The sequence below is a fragment of the Triturus cristatus genome, chromosome 4_1 (genome assembly GCF_964204655.1).
Source record: "Triturus cristatus chromosome 4_1, aTriCri1.1, whole genome shotgun sequence".
NCBI classification, from domain to species: domain Eukaryota; kingdom Metazoa; phylum Chordata; class Amphibia; order Caudata; family Salamandridae; genus Triturus; species Triturus cristatus.
Window position 1 is genome coordinate 306499798 of NC_140585.1, and position 23450 is coordinate 306523247.

Sequence of the window (23450 nt, forward strand, 5' to 3'; positions counted from 1 at the left end):
TTGGGAGCACTTTGAAATGCCCCTCTTACTAGAGTCTTGCATAGCGATTGAGTAAACGCAATAGCTAGGCGAGACCTAGCGGAAACTATACATTCCAAACTAGATATTATGGCATACGGTGCGAGTAGAGTCGGGGGTTATGTGGACACACAGGGACACTGGTGTTCGGGTTATTGAAGGGAGGCAAAACGGTGCACATGGGAAAGCCGTCTGGACAACACAGAAAAGTTCCAAAAGACCAGAAGATGCAAGTAGGAGCAAGGGGTCGCAAAGAAACCATGAAAAAGCCCTGTGGTGGGGGAGGGACAGTTGTGAGAGGCGCCATGAGGAAACAATCTCTCGGCATGCTGTGGCGGGGGCGGGGGAGCGCATTCCAGGCAGGGGAGCAGACCCTTTGAAGTATGATGCCGAGGCTGTGGCTACACGTGCACGCGCCAGTGGGCTGAAGCGCTTCCCCAAACGGATTGCATGGCGGCACGATGCACGTGATTGTGCGCGTGCTCGCCATGCAATCCACTTTTGGGAGCACTTTGAAATGCCCCTCTTACTAGAGTCTCGCATTGCGATTGAGTAAACGCAATAGCTAGGCGAGACCTAAAAAGCGAGCCGGTGCTGCGTGAGCCAATGAAGAGCATCCGAGTGTGAGAAGGATGGCTCGCGGGCCTGGACAGAATGCTTCTTCATTCATCTCCAGTCTCCCTGAAGACAGCAGCCTCGTGTATTCAGAGAGCATCTTCACGAAAGCAAAACAGCATCAGATCCTATCGATGGAAAGCTCTTCGCGCGCTGAAAGACTCCCCGGGGAGCGCAACCAAAGCTTTCTTTTAAGTAAGGATTTCAAATTAGGTTTGTAGCAACCGCACGAGGCTCTGGGAGGCTTTTCGCTCTCTCGCCGCCTCCAAAGCACATATTGATCGGCCCTCGAATGAATGATGTACCTGAGGGTGGTGCACGTGGGAGCAGGGTCAGTCCCAGTGCTTCCAGCGGTGCGGCTAGGGTGCCCGGAGGCTGCAGCGTAGCTAGGATACCAAGGACCCAGCGTCAAAGGAAGGGTGCTACAGACACTAACGCAAGCAAGCACCATGCACCCCTATCTTCCCATTTGGAAGTATAAGGCAGCCACAATGGATATGCCCTGACTACTTAGGTTCCACTGCACCTGCTGCACTATTGGTAACTCTGCCCATGAGTATAACCTTCAGAATTACTAATTCAAGTTGCTGACCCACTACACAAGGCTCTACATAACAAAGGACCCACCTACATTAACCACCGCCTGAATTCCACCAACCGTCGAGAAGATTTTCACTTGCCCATAACCCCCGCATTTAACGAAGCAGAAGTGGAGGACGCTCCTTCTCACACATTGCAGCAGGGCTGGAATAGCTGTAGCGGGCACCAGGCGTTTACCCAGTGGGCCGGAGGGGTGGGGACCGGTTTTGTCAATGGGGGCTGGTTTTGCAGCAGTGCTTCAATATCAGCCCCCAGTAACAAAAGCGGGAGCATGCTTTTTACTCGCACACTCCCCTCCCTGCTCCCAGGGCTGATTGAACAGCAATCTGCCACGGCTGGTAGCTGTTCCCTGTCTGGCCCTGCATTGTAGCAAAGACCTGGAACAGCCTCCCCTTCGCACTCCTGGACCATCGCCTCACTTCTGGAATTCCGAATGGCCCTCAAGACCTGACTGTCCGAATAAGCTTCTAGGGCCTGCAAGCGACTGGACACCCTATTGGGTGATTAGCCGCACTTTATAATTCCTGATTGATTGAATGATGCAGGACGGCACGATTAGACTAGCCTATAGGGCAATCAGGCTGTGCCCAATGGGCTGTTCTGGCAAGTCAGTTTGTGGGCCGTTTTTTGCTGTTTGTTAGCCTATATTATAGTCTGCTAGGCCGGTTTTTACTGTTGATCTCCATGCCATTAAGACAAACATTGCCTGCAGGAAGCTCAAATCCATTTAGTCTTATATACAGCATGTCTTTACAAGTTCGAAACGTCCTCAATGTGCAAACATGGGGCACTTTTTAAAGTATCTAATTCTCTAATGGCGAGCAATTTCTTTTTTTGTCGCCTGGGCCTATTTTTTGTCTCAGTCTGACACTGCAGAAGGGTGGTGCTTACCCTGTACTCCCAGTGGCAAACAAGGGTAAAACAGTCCCAAGGTAGGTAGGTAAAATGTGCCTCACTGCGCCCCAGTTGGTTCATAAAAAACAGCCATAACTGGGATGCAGTGGGCACTTTAGACATTTAGGCACACTGTACCTGATGCCCTTGAGCACTTTCTTCAATGGGTGTTAAAAAAAGACCATCAGCAATACTAAGGGAGAGAGCTGCATATGGGTCTGCCACACTCAGAACTCCAAGGAGGAACCATAGAGTTGCGGATATTGAAGACATCTATAAATCTGTGTAGCGTCTGGGCTTCTCTCCTCCCAAAATATAGCCACAAACCAGTAGTGCCATGATTACGTAGGAAAGTGAGGATTGTCGTAAAACATAAAACGCACCTGGTGTTACCGAACGCTCTCCTTCACCATGATATAACACATCCCCAACACACCAAATATCCTACAAAGATATCCAGGTATTGATTTAGCGTTGGGTGGTATCAGACAACCCAATTTATGAGGAAGTCCTAAGGATTCTATGGGGAAGAATTTCTGTCGGTGGATTCTCCTCCTAAGTGCCAACCAATATTTTAAAATTAGAGTAGTTGGTGTTGCCCCCATACAGAGCTTTACTCACACAACGATTTTTGTGTTGGTAAATCTAAGTCCAGGGTGTTGAGGCGCAGGAGTGTGCTTTAAACGGTGTAAATGCCCTGTAATTTTGTAAACACTCACAAAATTGTATGTTTGATGGTGTTCATCAAACTCCTTTCCAATTCTCTTCCCACCCTGGATATAGGTTGGAGATTTACTCCTGTCACTGCCATTCCGCTGTGAGATTTGAACGGAAACGCCCACAAAATTGGTGGGGATCAATGGACAGGCCCAAGCCTAGGTTACAGGATGTGTTTTCAACCTGCTCCAGCAAATAGGGTCAAAGTGCATGAAAAGGCGAAGCACCCTCCTTCTCCCACTAGGGGGCAGTATAGATGGACCAGAAAACAGCCCAGTAAGTACCAGCTTTGGAATTTCACTTGCCGCAGGCATCGGTACCTCTGTGAAAGGGAAGAATTATTCTCCTTTTGCTGTTTTTGGAGAATAATAATATATAGAAACCCGCCCCATCGGTAATATCAGCCCATATGCAATGAGGGCCTCAGTGCTTACAAATCTTAAACTTGTGAGGAGACACTCTTCGAACAATAAAAGTTTCATGGTTTTTAGCCATGCTATGTCCGTGTTCGCTCTGTGCTCATGCCAGCTGGTGCCTCTACAGTCAAAAGCGAACACGCTCCTTTCCCCTCCCATTGCTGAATTTGTGTTGGGGTTTGTGGTGCTTGGGCACAGGCACGTAATTATCAACTCGAGAGAGTCTTGTCTTTGTCGCTCAGATGCCTTCTGACAGTGATGAGTTTTTGGATACCGAGGCAGTAGCCTCATTACTCTACAATCATTTTGAGTTTTTTTGTCGCTGTTTTGGTTTTCTTATTGATGTGTGACACAGTTGAAATTGAATCACAAGGTAAGCGCTGTGATGGGCCGCGAGTAGCGGTCAATTGGGTTTTAAGGAATGTCAGCAAGTTTTATCGCAGAGTCTTGTTTTTGTCTGTCAAATGTCTTCTGGCAGTGATGAGTTTTGGATGCCTGCCGAGTCTGTAGCCTTCTTACAGTGATGAGTTTTGGGTGCCTGCCGAGTTTGTTGCCTTCTGGCAGTGATGAGTTTTGGATACCGAGTCGCTGTTTCGGTTTCACAAAGTTAGCGCTGTGATGGGCCGCGGGTAGCGGTCAAATGGTTTGCAGAAATGTCAGCAAGTTTCCTGATCAGTGGGTTTTCTTTTTGATCCAATCTTGATGAGTTTGCGGAGATGGTCGTCCAACATCTCAACGCCTAGGTCTCTGTGGAGGTCTGCGGTCCTTGTGAAGATGGGAGCTCCTGCTGCAATCCGTAAGGCCCTGCTCTGTAGACTCTGTAGGTCCTTCCGATACTGCGGGCGGCAGCCATCCCAAACTGGTGAAGCGTACGTCATTGTTGGTCGAAGTATTGCGATGATTGCCCGCACCTTGCTCTGCATAGGCATTGACTTGGTCCTCAGGAGTGGGTACAATGCGACCAGTTTTGTTGTTGCTTTCTGGCAGGTCTTCTCTATGTGGTTTCTCCAGCTGAGTTTGGAGTCCAGAGTCGGCCCCCGGTAGGAGCTGCTGTTTTCCCATTTGATCTCCTTTCCACTGAGGATAATTATCAACTCCAGCACTTGTGGCATTTATCTACTGGGCGGCATGTTCCCAGAATTCCTAGTTCCGTCATATGAGCCGGCTCTTGGACCTGCATCACGTGGCACTCGCCTTCACGCCACTTGCGCTGCCCACATACTTCAGCATGAGTCTGAAAATGCCACCTACCTGGGTTCCGCTCACCCACCTCACGAGGGACGGTGTCTGGGATTAGAAAACGGATTCCACGTAGATCGTAGTACAGAGCGTGTAGTTTGTCCATCACAAAACAGAAAACTCCTTCCTTTTCTAACCTTTTAGGGCAAAACGTGAGTGTTTAAGATAATCCTAGCCTCTCCCCGGAAGACATGAGGTGGTATTTTCCATTTTATTGAGCGGTGGGTCCCGCTATAGAATGAGGGATTGCTCCCTTGAAGCTCGCCCTTTCAGATTCCTTGTAAGGTAGCCAGTGGGGATTTTTGTACTTTTTCTTGACAGTGTGAAGTTTCCCAGAAGCCGGAGAGCGGCAGCGAACTTGCTTACTGAGAAACAGTGAAGTTGGCCAGTAGGCAGCTGTGTCTCTCGAAGGCCGGAATTACTGTGATATTAAGACAGACATTTCTACCTTTGGCAGGGCTATATTATGGGGGTCCCACTTAGTAGGATAGGGGTCAATAATTAGTAGTGATTAGGCTCAAAGACACATCTAGTGACGGGGTGTGGCTTAATGGCCAGAGCTGCCCACTTTCAAACTGTAGAACGTCGGTCCACATTCTGTTATTCTAGGCAAATCTCTTACAGAGGGAAACAAACCTGACCTCGTGTAATGTAATCTGGTGCTCAGTTAGGGTGACCGGACAGTCACGGTGTTTCACCGGCTGTCCCGGCAGATTTTGGTAATTTTGGCTCATGTCACGGTTTTTAGAGAGGGTCGACTGAAAACATTGAGAGGCACTTTTTTGGGTGTTATAAAGCTATGCTAGTGAGCAGCTGTTATAAGTAAGCAGTTTAATAATTATATATGATGTTGGTTGTAAAAATTACATTTTATTTTCATAATGCCTTTTCTTTGATCTTAAATTGATGAGAACTGTCATTCTGCACCATTCTGTTGATGAAAAAGTGTAGTCCTTCTTCTATTTTCCTAAAATGTCCCGGTTTTTGGTTCTCAAGATCTGGTCACCCTTTGCTCAGTAGCGCCTCCAAGCTCGCACTATATAAAACTATATCAGCGGAAGAGGGTTACTTGTCTCTTCAGACTCCACGTGTGATCCCAGCGCCGCCCTCTGAGGCTGCAGCCATGTTCAATATTCTGTCTTGATCTTAACTGAAGGGGGCGTGGCTCCGCTGAAGTAAATGTTCTACAAAGATATCTGAGCAACGTGCTTCCTTTTCCAAAGATGTTCAACATTATGTTTCTCTTTTAAAATAGACGCATTGTTAATGCAGGCAGTGACAGGCTGGCGAAAAGCAGTTCTATACACAGAGCACATAAGTGTTCCTGCAATATTGTTATATATGATTTTTTAAAACATTTCTAATTACTAAGAACTGCATCTTAAATTTAAAAAAAAAATAAGTAGGGAGAATTAAAATGTATATAAGTATTTAAAGCGTTTGTTTCTGACATCTGAAAGTGGCACACCTTTTGCAAAGTATGAATCTCTCTAGCTGTTTGATTGTATAATCAGAGGTCTCTTTTGTATAACCTGAGAGCACATTTATGCAGAGGAAACAGCAACAGAAATAGCAAGCCGTGGAAGTGCTATTGTATCCGCAGAACACGGGGAGGTGTGTTGGATGTAGATTGGGATTACAGGCAGCACAAATACACATATGCTCTCTCTGCCCCTGCTGGGTGTGTCTGTAAGTGCCCTGTCCATTGCACACATCTCGTGACACCACTGCACGTATGTTCAGCGACCTTGTACCCTCACACATGACATCAGACACCTCATCTAGGTCACCTTTGACCCACACCCTCTGCCAATCAAGCATGCATGCTCCTGCCTGCAGCAAAATCACACAAAATATAAAAATATAAATGACAAAATATAACATTTCTTAAGAGTAATTTGTTTCATATTAAAGATAAAGCAGCCCTACAAAAGGCTGATAAGTCTGGTGCCTGCCATGGCTAGAACCCCAGACGGGCGCCAACTGGGAGGGGCAGAAAGGCTTTGGGGAGCAAAGAGTTTGCAACGTGCAATATGATTGGTGTGGCACTAAAGGGTGAAACGCATGCTCTAGTCTGCAGGTACTGACGTCATTCTGGCCAGAAGACATGATATAACCTACTCAGAATGAGGGTGCACCAGCTGGCAGTGCCAAGGCGCTATGGTGCCAGGGATGCCCTCTGACTCTTTCACCTCTGGTGTGCAGCAGAGGCAGTGATGGGCTGGCCTGGCAAGACATTGGTTGGCCTCCTCTCTGAAAGGTCCTTCAGGGGCAGAGGGCAGTATCAGCCATGTATCTAGGAACTCCCTCAAAGTGGTGGCATTGCTCGGTCGGATGCACAAGAAGTGAGGTAAGTGGGGCTCTGTGGTATAGAGGGATCTGAAGATAGGATCTGTAATCCCAGCCTCATCACCTGACCACATCCAGTGGTGAACATCCCATGGCTGCCACCTCCCTGGGCCCCGGTTCACCAGTCCTAGAGACCAGGAGGCCTCGCAGATGAGCTAAAGGCAATGCTTGGGCCTTGTTTCATTGACAAAGGCTTGATGCAGTCCATGTAGCGCCCCGTCCTAAAGAAGACTGCGTGATGAACGTCCTGTGAACCCGCAGCACGCGCATCACGTGGCAGGGTTGTCATTACCAAGACAGGCAATCAGCAGGATGGTGTATGTAGCCACAGGCAGTTGTTTCAATTATTGTAACACCGCTCTTATCACATGCCGCATACACCGCGCTGCTCCAACACGGAATTATGATTATAGTATTAATTATCCAGAGCATCTGTGTCTCCCTCAGAAGGGGCCTTTAAGTGAGAAGATTGGATTCTGTCCATGATGGTTCCTGTGCCCATCATCTTACAGATGGTTTGTGATTCCTCAGCTAAGAGATCAGACCCATGGCGCGCTTCAGTTTCAGCTCTCAACAAAAAAGGCAAAATATTGAGCTGCGAGCTGTGATTTGGGAGTCTCTCAGGCCCAATCATGCCCCTTGATGAGGGCTCAGCAATGACTCTCTGCCCTGGCTAGGCGTGCCTGTAGACCCCAGTGCACATACATCCAGAGCACGCTAGGGACTGCGTCCCGCCCTACCTTACCCAAGGTCTCCTTTGGAAATGTTCATTCGTGCCCAGTACAGCCCTCAGCACACGGGGAGGACAGAGGGCGCCTCTCGAGGTTCATGTTCCAGCATTAAATCACCTCACAGTATCTCTCATCCTGGCTCTCCGCGGCCCTTCCCTGGTCTCAGCCTTCTGATATTCACTGCCACTATGGATCAATGCATACATATAACGCTTTGGCGATGAATACAGTCAACCTCTGCGCCATACGTGTCAAGGGATCTGGATAGCTCAGTAACTTAAACGCTGGCTGCTGAAACATGCAGTGATTTGCAGATCCTAAGTTTCAATTCGAGGCAGTGTTGATGGGCAGGTACCATTTGGGTCCACGTTACGAGGCAGGTGGAGCAGAATTACTTCATGGAATTACGATGGGCCGAGCCCAGGTGAGTCGGTTTTTCCAGACCCAGTTTTCCATACTGAGTTTTTTCAGGAGTGGGAGAACAAGACCCCATTTTACAGAGCAGTAATTCCGCACAGTAAAATCGCATGAGGCTGTGGCTACCGCACACATTGAGCCCCTGCTCAGAGCAGATGGTACATGTATGCTTTAAACCCCACAGAGATTGGAATTCTGTGGCGTAGTATCAACCAGAAAAATTGGAGTCACACGGTAATTCCCCAGTTCATGGGGTGTATCTTATAGTTCCACGATATTGGGTCGTATTTACCACACTGTAATGGATGCATGGTTGATCTGTCCCAGTACCATGCAACTCGTAATTTGGGCAGTAGTTGGGTAGTATTAACACATTTGTTACAGTGCTTCGAAGTGGCTGAAGAGCGGTATGAAGAACTATATTAGCCTCTTCCATGTGTCAGACGGCCCCTGGCTGTCTGACGTAACGGTGGGCGTGTGCGGAGGTCCGCCGGGGGTCGTCCGTTCCACGCACGCGTGGAATTTGCCCGTACGGCGGGGAAATTAGCGCCACGTCGAAGCGTTAAAAAATATTATTATCATGAAGTCCTGCAGGCAATAGAGAGTGGTCGGATCATTACTGGAATCCTTTGAGGCATTCAGCCAGGAGATATAGAGGTCTGAAACATTCCCTGGATGGGGTCGGTCAAGGCTTTTTCCATATTTGCTGATTCAAACTTTCTTTTTTTCCCTTCTGGGTGCAGTCTGGTACAGTGGCGGCTGCTATGGAGCAGTAGTGGTAGGGTGGGGGGGGATTCAAATAAAAAGAACATTTCACTTACCTGCCGGCAGCCGCCGCTCCTCCATCCTTCTTCTCTTATTCTGTCGACGATGCACGGAAGCAGGAAGCACACAGGTTCCCAGACTCCCCAAGCCAATCACAACGCTGTTGTCACCAGCATGGCAGCAGGGACATGATTGGTCTGACTGGCTGGTTCGGCACTCCGACAAGGAGTGGGAGCCTGTGCATGTTCTCCCTCCGGCCTTGCAATACAGCTGGGTGGAGCACATGCTAAGCGCGCATGACTGTTTGGCCAGCCCAAGACGGATGGCCAATCCGTCAAGCGCCCTTATAAAGTGCCCACAACTCCTTCCCCTGAGGGCTGACAGCCCAGCCTCACCCCACACCAAAAACAAAACAAAACTGGGCCTGTACGGGAAAAATAAAATGATAATAACATTGTGGCATTATTTTATTTTTCCTTCGGGCAACGCACCTCCGCCGTGGCAGAGGTGCCGCCACTGTGGTCTTCTGCGGCAGCCTCACGTAAAACACGATCTGGGTCTCCAGTTAGAGGGTACATCAAATGTAGCCAAACTGAAGCACAGGAACCAATTGGACCCTCTGCTGTAAGGAAATCAAAGACAGCCCCTGGTAATTTACTCGTCTGGCTATTAATGAGTGGGAGAATCAAAGAGGGGAAGGACAAGAAGTCTGACTTTGTGTTTGGAGAGAAAAACTCTACTGTGTGGGATTGCAGTGTGTGGTTTGTGTGTGCTGATGACCGTAAGAGAACCATTTAACAGAAGTGAGAAAGAGAAAAAGAGAGGGAGCGGGTGTGAGTGTGTGAGTGTGTGCAGGGGGGAATAGGGGTAAGGCAGGGGAGGACTTTTAAGAGAGGAAAAAATACAGACCTTGATAGTAGGTGGTGCAGGCGTTGTTGCAGCAGACAAGGAAACTGCCTGGCTCAAGGGCCCTTAACTGCCATCAATGCCCTCTTACGTCTGTCCGTTCCACTGTGCTGTGAAGATACATTCGATTGCAGTGCGGCGTAGAAGAGATCAGGAGTGCAGCTGGATCAGTCCAATTGGTGGTGGTGGGGGGGGGGGAGGGAGTGGGAGCTTTACATTTTTCCCAACAAAAAATCTTGACATTTCTTGGTACAATACATTATTCGAGTAGTAGAACAAGAGGGGGCTTAAGGGGGACAGCAGTGCGGATTGTTAGGGTTACTAAAAAAGAAAATAACCAGCAGTTTTAAGAGTTTCAAAAGTGTGTGTGTGTGCGCGTGTGTGTGTATGTGCGTGTATGTGCTTACAAGTAAAAAGTCTGGTTGAAATTGGACAGCCCCCTCACCAGACCCGACTGGAAGCATCTGCACCCAACTCTTTACCAGAGAATACATGTATTAGGGGGTGTAACGCCTCAAACACCCCCCCCCCCTTAAGCTGCGCCCCTCGAAAATATGTTTTGGCTGATCTTCTGTACACGTCACAACTCCCTACATTCTTTGGTAAGCAAGTTCAACGGTGCCCTCTCCTGCCCCCCTCCACTGCCCCTCACCCCCCACCCAAAAAAAAGAGGCTATTGGCATTTAGAATATTACAGGAGAGCATTCACTTTTTCGCTTTAATATTCCAGTATCCAAACAGAAGCATGGGGTAACTGTTCTATGTACTGTTAGCGGGCTGGCCTGCATTGCAATCGTGAGAAGTTGGCTGGTCTGAAAGGTCAGTAGGGTTGGAGATGAGTCATGCTACAATGTGTGGCTCAGACAAAGAAAACCAGTGAGTGGCACTTTGCAGGTGTGCGCTCCAGTCCCAATGCGTGGTGCCCTGCACTACAGCAAGATGGCGCCCAGCCAGGCGGAGAAGGCGCCATGTCTTCATACAGTGTGACTATTATTAGATGTCTGAGAAATGCTGAGGTGAGGTGGCAAGATTACGAAAGTACACCCAACACTATTCTCCCTTTGAGCCTGTAAACAAACCGCAATTTAAATGTTTAACAAGCAGTTTTTCAAGTTTGCAAGGGTCATGTTCGACTGCGTCAGCCAGTGAGCTCAGATGTTTCTGTTGGTTCTTTTTGGATATTTCCTACCTCTATGTTTATTATTTCGTCATCGCCTGCACCCGCTGTGTCCTGAGGGAAATGCAAATGGCCACCACAAAGAACAGGCCTTTAATAGTATCTGCTTTGTCAGACCTGAGCGTTTACCCAGCCATCTGCCGCTTCTTGGAGGATCTGCAGAACCAGGTGTGTGGTAGCACATGCTGCTTCCCACCCCTTCTGCTGTAGCTTTCTGTCCTACACATTCCGTCATCTGCAAATACAATTTAATCTGCTAAAGCAGAGCGTAAAACTGCCCTTGGCATGGCATCATGGTGCTGTTGGCTTGTCCAGCAGCGACTGGTGCATGTATGTGTGGAGAGAAAACTACATGGGTGGAAGGTGACCCATGGGTGGAAGGTGACCCATGGGTGGAAGGTGACCCATGGGTGGAAGGTGACCCATGCTTGGAAGGTTACCCATGGGTGGAAGGTGACCCATGCGTGGAAGGTGACCCATGTGGGGAGGGCAAGAGCTGGGTCCCATCCGTGCTGCAGAAAGAGATGGGGTAAGCATCCAGGTGTCCCAGAGGTGGCATTAGGTGGTCAGTCAATCCATATACCCCGATGGTGTCTCGCAGCGAGATTACAGACTCCTTCCTGTGGAGGACCAGCCGCTGAAGTCTGAGAGCACCAAGTGTGCTAGGGAGAGAGCCATTGGACGCAGATAGCCACGCCCTAAGAACCTTCTGGAAGGGGAGATGGGCTTAGAATCTTAGAGTCTCTGGTGGGACTGAACTGTGCGAGGACTGAGTTGCTTAAGTGACAGAGAAGTAGGAACAGTTCGATTCAAAGAGCTTTCCAGGAGGAGAGGCGGCCATCAAACTCTCTCGTATGATAAGCACATGGCTAGAAAATATTTCATAAAACATGGATTAATAACACATGCCATAAAATTATAACTTGGTAAAGAATCGGTAGAATTAGCGAATTGCTGGTGTTTTATTCAAATGAATTGAGGAGAATGTCCATCTGTCCAGCACGTAGATACGTACAGATGTGAAGCGCACAGGCTCACCATTTCCATTCTCTTATCAACTCCATGTGATGTGAATCTTGCGCTGCTTGAAATAAGAGGGGCTTACTGCTGCTATCAAAAGGGGCAGGATTGGACTGTCCCCTCGTAAAAGCAAACACCCGTGCCTTTGACCCCCTCCTTTGAGGTCACCTCCTCCCACAGAGAGTGCCATACCCTCACCTACCCCTAACCTCAGCCCCAAACTCCTCCAGCCTTGGAGTCTGCGGCTGGTTTCAGTCCCCAGAGGTCCCACTCTTCAGGGCTGGAACATCCAGAGTCTGGGAAACAGCCTAGAAGGGCTGCCCACGGACCAGGACACCTGGCATCAGCCTAGAAGGGCTGCCCACGGACCAGGACACCTGGCATCAGCCAGAGGTACCCATGGACCAGGACACTTGGCATCAGCCTAGAAGGGCTGTGCATGGACCAGGACACCTGGCATCAGCCAGAGGTGCCCATGGACCAGGACACTTGGCATCAGCCTAGAAGGGCTGCCCATGGACCAGAACACCTGGCATCAGCCAGAGGTGCCCGTGGACCAGGACACCTGGCATCAGCCAAAGGTGCCCATGGACCAGGACACCTGGCATCAGCCTAGAAGGGCTGTGCATGGACCAGGACACCTGGCATCAGCTAGAGGTGCCCATGGAGCAGGACACTTGGCATCAGCCTAGAAGGGCTGCCCATGGACCAGGACACTTGGCATCAGCCTAGAAGGGCTGTCCATGGACCAGGACACCTGGCATCAGCCTAGAAGGGCTGCCCATGGACCAGGACACCTGGCATCAGCCAGAGGTGTCCATGGACCAGGACACTTGGCATCAGCCTAGAAGGGCTGTGCATGGACCAGGACACCTGGCATCAGCCAGAGGTGCCCATGGACCAGGACACCTGGTATCAGCCTAGAAGGGCTGCCCTTGGACCAGGACACCTGGCATCAGCCTAGAAGGGCTGTGCATGGACCAGGACACCTGGCATCAGCTAGAGGTGCCCATGGAGCAGGACACTTGGCATCAGCCTAGAAGGGCTGCCCATGGACCAGGACACTTGGCATCAGCCTAGAAGGGCTGTCCATGGACCAGGACACCTGGCATCAGCCTAGAAGGGCTGCCCATGGACCAGGACACCTGGCATCAGCCAGAGGTGTCCATGGACCAGGACACTTGGCATCAGCCTAGAAGGGCTGTGCATGGAACAGGACACCTGGCATCAGCCAGAGGTGCCCATGGACCAGGACACCTGGTATCAGCCTAGAAGGGCTGCCCTTGGACCAGGACACCTGGCATCAGCCCAGAAGGGCTGTGCATGGACCAGGACACCTGGCATCAGCTAGAGGTGCCCATGGAGCAGGACACTTGGCATCAGCCTAGAAGGGCTGCCCATGGACCAGGACACTTGGCATCAGCCTAGAAGGGCTGCCCATGGACCAGGACACCTGGCATCAGCCAGAGGTGCCCGTGGACCAGGACACCTGGCATCAGCCTAGAAGGGCTGCCCATGGACCAGGACACCTGGCATCAGCCTAGAAGGGCTGCCCATGGACCAGGACACCTGGCATCAGCCAGAGGTGTCCATGGACCAGGACACTTGACATCAGCCTAGAAGGGCTGTGCATGGACCAGGACACCTGGCATCAGCCAGAGGTGCCCATGGACCAGGACACTTGGCATCAGCCTAGAAGGGCTGCCCATGGACCAGGACACCTGACATCAGCTAGAGGTGCCCGTGGACCAGGACACCTGGCATCAGCCAGAGGTGCCCATGGACCAGGACACTTGTCATCAGCCAGAGGTGCCCGTGGACCAGGACACCTGGCATCAGCCTAGAAGGGCTGCCCATGGACCAGAACACCTGGCATCAGCCTAGAAGGGCTGCCCATGGACCAGGACACCTGGCATCAGCCTAGAAGGGCTGCCCATGGACCAGGACACCTGGCATCAGCCTAGAAGGGCTGCCCGTGGACCAGGACACCTGGCATCAGCCTAGAAGGGCTGCCCATGGACCAGGACACCTGGCATCAGTCAGAGGTGCCCATGGACCAGGACACCTGGCATCAGCCAGAGGTGCCCGTGGACCAGGACACCTGGCATCAGCCTAGAAGGGCTGCCCATGGACCAGAACACCTGGCATCAGCCTAGAAGGGCTGCCCATGGACCAGGACACCTGGCATCAGCCTAGAAGGGCTGCCCATGGACCAGGACACCTGGCATCAGCCAGAGGTGCCCGTGGACCAGGACACCTGGCATCAGCCTAGAAGGGCTGCCCATGGACCAGGACACCTGGTATCAGCCTAGAAGGGCTGCCCTTGGACCAGGACACCTGGCATCAGCCTAGAAGGGCTGTGCATGGACCAGGACACCTGGCATCAGCTAGAGGGGCCCATGGAGCAGGACACTTGGCATCAGCCTAGAAGGGCTGCCCAGGGACCAGGACACTTGGCATCAGCCTAGAAGGGCTGTCCATGGACCAGGACACCTGGCATCAGCCTAGAAGGGCTGCCCATGGACCAGGACACCTGGCATCAGCCAGAGGTGTCCATGGACCAGGACACTTGGCATCAGCCTAGAAGGGCTGTGCATGGACCAGGACACCTGGCATCAGCCAGAGGTGCCCATGGACCAGGACACTTGGCATCAGCCTAGAAGGGCTGCCCATGGACCAGGACACCTGGCATCAGCTAGAGGTGCCCGTGGACCAGGACACCTGGCATCAGCCAGAGGTGCCCATGGACCAGGACACTTGTCATCATCCAGAGGTGCCCGTGGACCAGGACACCTGGCATCAGCCTAGAAGGGCTGCCCATGGACCAGAACACCTGGCATCAGCCTAGAAGGGCTGCCCATGGACCAGGACACCTGGCATCAGCCTAGAAGGGCTGCCCGTGGACCAGGACACCTTGCATCAGCCTAGAAGGGCTGCCCATGGACCAGGACACCTGGCATCAGTCAGAGGTGCCCATGGACCAGGACACCTGGCATCAGCCAGAGGTGCCCGTGGACCAGGACACCTGGCATCAGCCTAGAAGGGCTGCCCATGGACCAGAACACCTGGCATCAGCCTAGAAGGGCTGCCCATGGACCAGGACACCTGGCATCAGCCTAGAAGGGCTGCCCATGGACCAGGACACCTGGTATCAGCCTAGAAGGGCTGCCCTTGGACCAGGAAACTTGGCATCAGCCTAGAAGGGCTGTGCATGGACCAGGACACCTGGCATCAGCTAGAGGTGCCCATGGAGCAGGACACTTGGCATCAGCCTAGAAGGGCTGCCCATGGACCAGGACACTTGGCATCAGCCTAGAAGGGCTGTCCATGGACCAGGACACCTGGCATCAGCCAGCAGCAGTGCTTAATATGTAAAATATATATATATATATATATATATATATATATAGGTGCCAGGGCTCTTGTCAGGAAACCACTGCCCCTTGCACCACGCATTGCTCCTGCGATGCTGTCAATAAAAGCAGCAACATAACTTCTGACCATCACACTCCTGCAAGTGTGACAATTCGGACTATTCCAGGCCCCAACGCTATAAGAATGGCTTGGGTGGCAGGTCAAGGCGGCCGGCCAAACCGTGATGCACACTTAAGAGCCCCAACCACTCCTCCCCGGCCCCGTCCAGCAAATCTGCCTCAGGAAAATAAAATGCTACTAACATTGAGGTATTATCATTTTATTTTTCCTTTTTCCACTACTCGAAGAACAGTGGGACGGCGCTCCTCGGCCTTAGTGGAGGAGCCGCCGCTGCCCCTACACTTCCTGTCTCTTTGTCATATTCTTGAAGACTCTTTTTTTATCCCTGCTTTCTCCCTTTATCACTGTTTTCCTAAAGTTGTCATCATGCTTTCTGCCCTTTTAATCTGCCTCTCTCCCGGACTGGGTCAAAGTGAGGTGACAAAACATAAGTCCTGGTCCTAAAAAAACAGGAGGGCTGCACCCACCACCTGCAACCACCAGCACAAATTAAGCACTGCTCAGGCATGCTTTATTTGCTGTGTCAACGCACTAATACCGAAGCATCATGCACCAACCCCTTGGTGGATGGAATGCAGCGAAACATGTGTCAGGATACCTCAGCATACTATCCTGTCTATGGGCTGGTAAATCGACTGCCATGAAATTGAACAGCATCTCCCATAGTGCACTGGGGGGCTGGTGGAGCATGCATGACGGGCTCCATCCGAGCCAGAAGAGGTGCATGCACCACCATTGATTGGGATTTTACTGCAGTAATATAGCAGCTGAAACTAAGACCCCCGAACAGAAGGTAGATTAACCCCTGAGGAATAGCAAAGACCACACAAAGTGTAGCGGGTGGTTGCCAGCGTGAGTAGCGAGCTGACTGCTAAGCTGCCTGAAATGTGAGTAAAGTGGGCTGCAGCTGCCATGTTAGGGCGAGGCCAAGGAAGGGTTCTGTCCACAAACTCCTGGAGTGCTTCCTGTGGCTTCTAAGTGCTGTGATTAACAGATGCTACTGTAACCGGGGCACGTAACACGTCCGGCAAAGGATGCAGCGAGCTAGCCACGCATGTCTGGGATCACCTCGAGGCGCTATTTCCAGCCCCATGGCGGAGCCGGGACACCCGTCCGTCTCCGGTGTGTTTTTCTCTGGAACGCGTGTCTTGAGCTGCGGCAAATTCCACTTTCTTTTTTTTATCTGCTAATAAACCGCATTATGTTACTTATCAATCTGCAGGGTGTACACACATCCCGGTCGCCATGGTTACCGAGGTCCTCTCGGAAACGCTGTGTGAGAAGCCTCTGCCGCTCTGCTTGAGAAATACAAAACAGACAGCACTTCTGTGACAGGTGCCAGAAGCCCTACCCTCTTCTACACTTGTCCTGTCGAGGGGAGGGTCCCAAGCGTCCCGAGGCCCGCTGTATTAGGCACCCTCCTCCAGGCATCAGAGGTTGACCTCTGACCCCACTAAATGAGAAGATAAGGACGGACAAGGCAATAGTTGCAGTTTCGTGTAAAAGGAAAGGTTTTCTCCAGCGCACACAGATCTGATACAAGATAGGTAGAAGCAGTGCAAGCTTCCCTCGCACACAGAGGTGGTGCAACAGAGGGCAGCGGGTCTAGTACATGCAGCAGTGCAAGCTTCCCTCACAAACCAAAAAGGTGCAACAGAGGGCAGCGGGTCTAGTACATGCAGTAGTGCAAGGTTCCCTAACACACCGAGAAGATGCGACAGAGGGCAGCGGGTCCAGTACATGCAGCAGTGCAAGCTTCCCTCAGACACGAGGAGGTGCAACGGAGGGCGATGGGTACAGCACATGCAGCAGTGCAAGCTTCCCTCACACACGAGAAGGTGCAACAGAGGGCAGCGGGTCTAGTACATGCAGTAGTGCAAGCTTCCCTAACACACCTAGAACGTGCAACAGAGGGCAGCGGGTCTAGCACATGCAGCAGTACAAGATTCCCTCACACAGCAAGAAGGTGCAACAGAGGGCAGCGGGTCCAGTACATGCAGCAGTGCAAGCTTCCCTCACACACCATAAAGGTACCATAGAGGGCAGCGGGTCTAGTACATGCAGCTGTGCAAGCTTCTCTAACACACCGAGAAGGTGCAACAGAGGGCAGCGGGTCTAGTACATGCAGCAGTGCAAGCTTCCCTCACACACCAAAAAGGTGCAACAGAGGGCAGCGGGTCCAGTACATGCAGCAGTGCAAGCTTCCATAACACACCTAGAACATGCAACAGAGGGCAGCGGGTCTAGCACATGCAGCAGTGCAAGCTTCCCTCACACGCCAAGAAGGTGCAACAGAGGGCAGCCGGTCTAGCACATGCAGCAGTGCAAGCTTCCCTCACACGCCGAGAAGGTGCAACAGAGGGCAGCCGGTCCAGTACTTGCAACAGCGCAGCTTTCCGTTACCAATTACAGACTTGGTGAGGTCATTGTAAAGCACGGAAGTGCAGACTGTATTACACAGAAAACAAGTAAACAGCGGTAGTGCGTCCCTCTTTCTGTCTCCGCCTCTCCTTTTCTCTCACCCACTTGCCCCAGCTGTTGGCCTTGTAAAGGCCCCATTTCCATTGCATATGCACTGAAGAGCAGCTTCTTCATTGGTAGGGGAGGGCCCCCTGACAGATCTGCACCTTCATTACACAACATCCGTTTTCTGTAAGGTAGCTCAGCAAGTTGAGCACTCACTGCTGAGATTTTGGTATAATCTACAGTTTGCTGGTTCACATCCAGGGCAGGTCGACTCACCTTTCATCCTTCTAAGGTTAATAAAACTGAGTACAGTGTTGATTGGGTACTAATAATTTTAGATAAAAACATACTATTTATAGAAGTATGTAACGCAATCTTGCTAAGGGGTTCCTTTCTGCCCTCTCATCTATCACTCCAGAAGGGGCCATAATTCAACCATCGCTTCTAAATGCCCCACACATTATCCCTCCTCGAAGGAAAGGAGCAGGCAGTCACCGCCCAGGCACACTGCCCACTACCTCATGCCCCCTACTATGAGGTGCAACCTGCAAACAGCGATGTGATGCCTCGGCAGCAGGCAGATCCTACCCGCTGCTGCGGGTGGGAGGAGGTGGTAAGAGGCTGACCACGTGCCATGTTAGGGCGAGGCCAAGGCAGGCAGGTTTGCTGGGACAGTCCCGGTGTTGGATCATCTGTCCCGGCCAGTAGCGGTCCGTGGAGGGAGTTTGGTGGGGCAGAGAGGCAGGGCGGGGGAGGGGCAGAGTGGGGAAATGTAAACACTGGAATATGGATGAACGGAGGTAAGTACACATTTAAATAAATAAAACGAATTTCGTTGCGCGCGCTGCAGCGCGCGCAAAGGAATTCGTTTTATTTATTTAAATGTGTACTTACCTCCGTTCATCCATATTCCAGCGTTTACATTTCCCCACCCTGCCCCTCCCCCGCCCCGCCTCTCTGCCCCACCGAACTCCCTCCACAGACCGCTACTGGTCCCGGCAGATTTCACTAAATTCAGCAGCTGTCCCGGTTTATGGAGAGGGTCTACTGAGCAAGCTTTTATTTGCCCCAGTAAAGGATTAAGTACCAGCCTTTTCAAAAAATCAATGTAATTAGCACTTATGATAGTCTGTGTAAAAGTGCCATTCAATGTACTCCCCTTAGTGCCTCAATGCACACGTTTTCTATGTTGATGAGCGCGGTCTTTTAAGTCCTTCAGTGTTCCTCAAACAGATTAAAATTGTAGTCCTACTTCTATTTTTGTGAAATGTCCTGGTTTTTGGTTTTAAACCTCTGGTCCCCCTAGGTGTGGGGCGCGGAGGCGTTACAGAGCTTCAGCACCTGCCAGAGTGTCCTGGGGCCCTCGTAGAGCAATGAGAATGCCCCCCCCCCTCCAGCTGTTGTTTGAAATTTAAAAGTTAGCAAAACTCTGGATTGAATGGGCCTTCAAGTGTTTGAGTCCCGTTACCACTACACCTGCTGCACAAATGGAAGCTAAACTCCTGTCACTACCCCGGGACCTCAACCGAGTGGGAGGAGCCAATTTAGCATACAGGAAGGAAACACTGCTAGGCCTTCTCACCTCCCTGACTGTTTATAAGCAGAGCCACTGGGATTATGTGACTGTGTGACCATTCTTTATACATACTTCAGGACAAGCATTTGCAATGCATAGGTCTTGCATTCACGCAAGTTTGAGCTATTGGCATTGTAATTGACAATTACTTTTATTTATGTTTTGGTTTTTAAAACATAACTAAAAGGCCTTGTCATTATCTTGTAACTATCTATCCTCAGGAAAAATACCTAATCCAAAATCAATTATCCCCGCTCAGCTACATATCCTGACCTCGGGACTAACTGGTTCATCCCGAGCTACGATTCCATGGCCCATGCCTCAATCTCCTGTAACTACCTCAGAACTGCAGTGACATCCCTTTCCTGTATTTCCACGGTGTATTTTGCCCCTGTTTTATATTCCGCATTACAGTATTTTTTCCACTTGTATTATATCTCTTGTTTCATATGGTGTATTACTGTATGTTTCCTACTTGTACTTTATCTCCTGCATGTACCCTACCTTTTTATATCCCCTATAATTTCTGTATAAACAACCCTTGTAAAGCGCTCTGATGCCCTTAGGCCTAGTTCGCGCCATATAAAACGAATGAATAAATAAATAATTATAGATGAGCTGCATTTGCCTCATAATCCATCATCTGCTACTTAATCTGCAGGTTTTAACAAGAAAAATAGTTTCTTGCTTAAACGGTTCACAAGTTGCTAACAGCGCAGCGGGACGTGTTGCCACACGCTGGAAGGCCTTTTGCACAGGTGGACTGGGTTTCAAACTGGTACTAATGAGGTGCGCCCAATGCCCAGACAGTGTTAACATGAGTAAATGTACAAAAATAATGAAGCAATACTATTTAAAAATGTGCCGCATAACGTTGCATAATTTGCCTTTCTTGCTGCATAATTTACTCAACCCTGCCGCATAATTTGGCCCTCTCCAGCCGCATAATTCCAGTGGTCCTGGTTACACGAAATGGACATTCAGAGCAGGACACAGAAGGAGGACAAGAATGAGACACTTACTTGAGGTGCTGTTGCAAGGAACAATGGACTCTGGTTTCCAATATGGCTGGTCACAGACCGCATTAGCATAGAAAAGAATAACTGTGCCGCGCCCGCGCCAGCATGCAATGCCGCGCGATGGAATGCGAACAGAGGTGCTCTTTTACGAGGGTAGATCACGAGGCACGTTTCCCACCTGCTGCCGCGTGTCCCCCTGCTGTTGTACTACTATGAGAGATTACACTGTGCCAAATCTTAACAATACCCACTCTTCATTTCTAGTCCTACCACGATGTTTACTTTCTGTATTATTAAGATACGAGCTTATGGTCAGGCCTGGCGTTTTGGAGTAAGGTGCAGGCAGCAGCCGTCACATTCCACTTGTTTAACGCCATTGTAAAGCCACTACAATTATGCTGCCGCATTTACCACACAAGTTAACTTATTTGCCAACATCTGCTGCATAGTTTCAGATTTCAATAAAAACTGTTTTGGAAGCCAAAAAGAATCAAAAGCCACAAAAAACAGTCATGGGTGATGCCGCACAATGGCAGACACTTTGCAAAGTACCCTGGGCATCTTTCAGGTGCTAAATGCTGTGTTCAGTCGCAAAGTTGGAAATAGTGACGTGAAACCTTTGCACAGACATTATTAATCTTTTTAAAATGAAAACATAGTTAAATGATGCTGTCATAATCTGCCACATTATGCCGTATATTTTGCCGTTTCTTGCCGCATAATTGACTCAACCCTGCTTTATAATTTGGTCCTCATTTGCCACATATTCCCAATGGCCCAGCCTGTATGCTTCCCTCGGTTGCCTCGCTCTGTAAACACCGCGAGCCTGACACGCCACTGGCGTTGCAGGGCAGGGTTATAACTTAAGAGGCAGTAATCAAAGGGGTTCCTTTAATTCGAATCCTTTTTTTTTTCTTCTCCAATCATTCTTGTAATGAAAAGTCCAATTACACGTAATAGATCCTATTAGACGCCCTGCCCCTCGGCTGCGGCGCTGGCAGGATCAGAACGATAATGCGGCCGGCGAGGAAGCGTCTTTAGCCCCCGGCCGTGGATAAAGCAATTAGATATGTTTTTTCGTTCCCTTTCTTTTGCTGTTGTTGTTCGCTGTCTGCTGTGAGTGACGAGTCTGCAGGCGCCGCTTCGACAAGATGTGTGCTTCAGACGAGGGATGGCTCTGCTTTCATTTATGCGCGGCATGTTACAGAGATATGCCTCCAGGCTCCTATAGGATACATGTTGATATGACCCTGCCAGTGCCGGGATTGGAAACATTTACAGTGGTAACATATACATTCATTGGAGGTCAAGGTGTGGCAGAGGAAAGGTTGTGGTATCACGAGGGTCGGAGGCATGAAAAGCTGTCTGCCAGTCAATTTATACATTTATTTATATATTTTTAAATCTGCCGCGAAGAAATTGACAACAGGATAAATGTGACAGTGAATCTGTCCCAGCGTACTTAAATAGGCTGCATATAACACAATGCTTAATTGGTTTTAAAAATAAAAAAAATGCCAGGGCTCTCGTCAAGGGGCAACTTTAGCTCGCCCCACGCATTGCCCCTGTCAGCGCTGCCAATGACATTACAAACACACGTGCTAACCATCACCCTCTTACAAGTGTGAGAATTCAGACTTTTCCAGGACCCTAAAGCTATAGGAATGGCTTGGGTGGCCGGTATTAGTCATTTTCGATGAATAATGAAGTTATAAACAACTTCTGTTATGCTACTCTCTAAATAGGTGCCGTGCTGACAATTAAGTGCCTGTGCCAAGCAGCGGAACCCACCGGCTCAAATTAAGCATTGATCTCACAGAGCCTAAAGGGTTAATACACCTGCTGCAGCGATCTTGTGTGCCCGGCAATTTACAGGGAATTAAATGAACCATAAAATAACTCTGGTGGTTAATGCAGTCCCAGGGGAGGTCTGTATTTTGACCAGTCACAGAAGTAGTATAGGGGGATAATGTGCCAGCTGCAAAGCACACCCTGTAACATGCAGATCACGGATTTGTATTAGATGTGGATAGGTAAGTAGGTCACTGCTTTTGACACAGATATCCTTTTGTTACTTTCATTTCATAAGTTGCATTCTAATTTAGCACAGTGAGCTATGAATCGGCATCACCATCATTCTCTTTTACCATTACCTGTATGTTCATTTACACAGTTGTATGATATATTGTCTCTTTGTGTGGGATGTAAAGCGCCATGACACCCCACGCTGGAATGAGTAGCACTAGAAAAGAGTTCAATAAAAATGAGTAACTGCCAGGTAAATTACTTGTGCAACTACGTATATCCCACAGATACAACTGACATTCTTACAGGGCCTGCGCTTCTCTTGCAAAGTGGGGTTGAACAAAGTCAAAAACCTGCCTCCAATTCATACTTTCTCTAAAGTAGTCATGAAGTGATAACCTGTGCCTTGGTTTCCTTCCACTGCATTGGCGTCTAGGTGGTAGGCTCCCAGCCAGGATGATACTGAGACAAACGTTGGGCTAATGGACCTTTAAATCAGGCCTTTGTTTTATACCCAGCTGGAAGTAAAAATAAGAAGGCCCCCTCACCGCCTCCTGCACTTTGCTGCTCTGAACAGAAAACAGGCAACGTGCCAGCGCTGCTGAATTGTGCGCCGTGTTGGAAAATGACACGAGGACAAATTCAACATGTTTCATTGTGTTGGCCCAATCCCAGATCCGGCTTAGAAATAGCTCCCAGAACGGGATCCAGCGGTATCCCCCTCACTTCCTTATCTATATCCAACTCAATGAGTCTCATTTGACCGACCTTAAAAGGATGAAATTAGGGTTCACCCTGCAGACATGCAGACTTGTTATGATCATTAGGATACATACATCTGACCATAATGAACTATATTACCAGGACTGAAACCTGCTGGTTGCAAGCTATACACGGATCTTAGCAGCACTTGAATGTATCTGCTACACTTTATGACGTGGATTGGAGCCTACTGTCAGCAGACAGGGCCCCCAGCAGGTTCCTAACACACTGATCTGCTCCACT

At 49.9% G+C, this 23450-nt stretch overlaps 1 protein-coding gene across 1 annotated transcript in view; it reads right to left on the reverse strand.

Annotated features, from left to right (window-relative positions):
- CACNA1C (calcium voltage-gated channel subunit alpha1 C) overlaps positions 1 to 23450 on the reverse strand; it is a 2189932-nt gene that overhangs the window by 1061537 nt on the left and 1104945 nt on the right. The gene's annotated exons all lie outside the window — the stretch shown is intronic.